The sequence below is a fragment of the Etheostoma cragini genome, chromosome 18, assembly GCF_013103735.1.
Source record: "Etheostoma cragini isolate CJK2018 chromosome 18, CSU_Ecrag_1.0, whole genome shotgun sequence".
Taxonomy (NCBI): Eukaryota; Metazoa; Chordata; class Actinopteri; order Perciformes; family Percidae; genus Etheostoma; species Etheostoma cragini.
In genome coordinates, this window is record NC_048424.1 from 7,984,315 (window position 1) to 7,987,298 (window position 2,984).

A 2,984-nucleotide genomic window follows, 5' to 3' on the forward strand; every position below is an offset into this window, starting at 1 on the left:
ACACACACACACACACACACACACACACACACACACACACACACACACACACACACACACACACACACACTCTCTTACATTCATGTTCAAACAAATGCAAATGTCCATTTACACAAACATTTTGCCACAACGGGAACTCTGGTGATGTTTATGCTTTTGCGAAAGAAAGGTATACAGGAGGCTTTCAGCAAATGTCAGCTTGATCAACTATGAAATTTCCCCTTGTTCTTTTGTTGTGATTTATTCTTACAGCATGACGACAAATGCAAAACAGCACTGGTGCATACCTCAGCAGCCTCTACTGCCTTTCGTGCACGTTTGCATAGTGTGAAATGTGGTGGTTTGTTGTGTTTTTTAAACTCAACTTGCAAACCAAATTTCCCATAACAAGCAATACAGATTTGAATTGTATTAAAATTAAGTGAACAGAAATGCGTCTACAACGTGAAGCTAAACACTGAATTTAAGTTTGAAGCATTGTCTTGACAAGATCTGGAGGAAATTGTACTACAACAGCTTTTTTATAGGGCGTTTTGAAGCAATTTGTGGTATTTGAATATAGTCCAGTAAACTAGTTTTGTTTAGCATTGTAAAACTGAGTGACTTTTGTTCATCTGAACGTGTGTTGGAGCATTACTTTTAAAGCATCAGCAAAGGCCAGTGTAACTACATAACTCAATAAGACATAAGGTATAAGAAAGGGACTTTACAGCTCAGTAGCCTCCTTTCTAATGGGTTGTGGGGGTCAATGTGGTGAGGCCACACTCCCTTCTGAGGTCCCTTCTCCCGTGTCATAAAATAAACATGCTGGGTGCGACCCTGGTGAGGGTGAACATTAACACCCCAGCCTCTGGCCCGGGGGTCAGCCAGGGGTCAGCAGCCTGTGGTGAAGGGAAGGACGGAGATTATTCTTCCACACTGACAGAGGCACCAACATGGCATCAGAGTCTGTGTAAGAAACTCACACCCCTGGTTGTTTGTTAATTCTGTCTGAGGGATTAATGGCAGCAAACAGACTCTTTTAGGTCAAAATGGTGTTTTGTTTACTCTGATCAGGCTGTGGGACGGAAGATTTACTGATCTTTTTTATTTGATCTAAGTTATAGATTAATCTCTCATTTAGAAACTACATTTTTTTTTACTTTAATAATTACAATTCTAAAGATGTGAGAGGATTCAGAATTCATTTAAATTTTTGGGAATAATTGCATTAGCACTTGTACCAAAAGAGCCAACAGTGTATTTCGGACATTTTTTGCTACATTGAGGCATGAAAACAAACCGTAAACCCGACTCTAAAATATTGTTACCCTTCAAGTTGATAAAGTGAACATTATAGAAAACAGGTGCTTCAAACACAACAACTTTATCATTCATTTGGAGTCATGTTTCTGAACACGTAATCTTTAGAATCAGATATCAGCACGAATGCAGAATCTGTGGGCAATGGGATAAGACTTGAAGATCAGAAGTGGTCTTTTTCCGTTTGTTGTCAGACTAGTATTCAGTCATGTTCAACTGGTTTTTGTTTGCATGCAGGAAAACAGTCCGTGTGAAGAGCAAAAGTCACAATGGCCAAAATCCAATTTCAGAACCCATTCGAACTCCCAAAACACCGAAACAATGAGTGGAAAGATGCTAAGACGCTCCATAGAGCCGAGCGGAACTGTTGGGTTGGGATAGTGAGCCTTTCACATGCAAGAAGTCCTGTGACCCTTTTTTCCATACAGAAAATTTATTGTAGTCACTTTTAGTAATTATAGCCAGTAGTGTGCAAATTGCGTCCCAGAGTACATTTTGAGGTGTTGTCATGAAATGTTTGTTGCACATCACAGACCAAAAAACCAGAAGAGGCAGAGTAGAGAAGCGTGTGCCTCACCCTGGTGCATTATTCAGACTGACATTCACCCTGACTGTGGGGAGTCACAGATGCCGGTCATGGCTAAACAGCTATTGTAGAGAGCAGACACGGACATCAGACCTGCCAAAGACTGGTCAGACTTCACATTGACAGTAAGAAGAGGGGTAGAGAGGGAAATCTAAGACATGACTGACAGCCATTCAGGCAGAGGTCAAAAAGCACTTGTAAGTAATTCTTTAGGTTTGCATTGTCTTTTGCAAAATATGCTGTTTGGCGGTGATTGTATATTCCACATACAATGTCAATCTAGGTATACTCGGCTAACAAAGCAACTGTGATTACCATCCAGGAAAACAAAACAGAAAGTGGAAATTTACAAGCAACTTTAAGCCATAGGATTTATTTGTGCTTTTAGCCTATCCACAATGTGCTTACAAAACCTCCCCCTGCAACAATTAGGGGGGCATAGATCACATTCTTGCCTTTGCAGAGGCCTGATAATAGCATACGGCTTCGGGACATCTCATTCGCATTGGAACGGTCTGGAAGATGCTTTACTAGATGGATTTATATGTTGCCTGCACTGTTTTCCAGTGATTGAATGTCTGTGTGCATGTGTTGAGCTGACTCTGTGTGGATCTGTCAGGGGACTCATAAGGCAGGTTTGAATTAGGCATGAGATAGAAGGAGGATGTGTGTGTGTTTGTCCAGGCGTGCATGTGTGACTCGTAGTACTTTATGGTAAAAAAGCGTGTAAATAGTGACCGGAGACAGATGTGGTCTCATCCCTTAAAGGCTGAGGATAAAAAAATCATCGGGACAAGACCTCAGGATCAGGGCAGAGTGGGACATTTCTTATGATACTTTCAGCCTTTTTTCTCTGTATAATGGCATCACAGGCTGATAATATCCAGTGAAATCAAATCTGGGAAAAGTTCACACAGTCGTTTTTATCTGGGCAGCTTACAGCTTTACCTAAGAGGTTAGCTATAGCTCTGAACACAAAGCCTATAAAACATGAGCTGGAGAGTTGTGCGAGACATAAAAGTAGTTCCTTTTAATGTTATATTGATTTGCAAACCCCATGTTAAAACACCTCTCGGTCATGGGTCATTACTTTCAC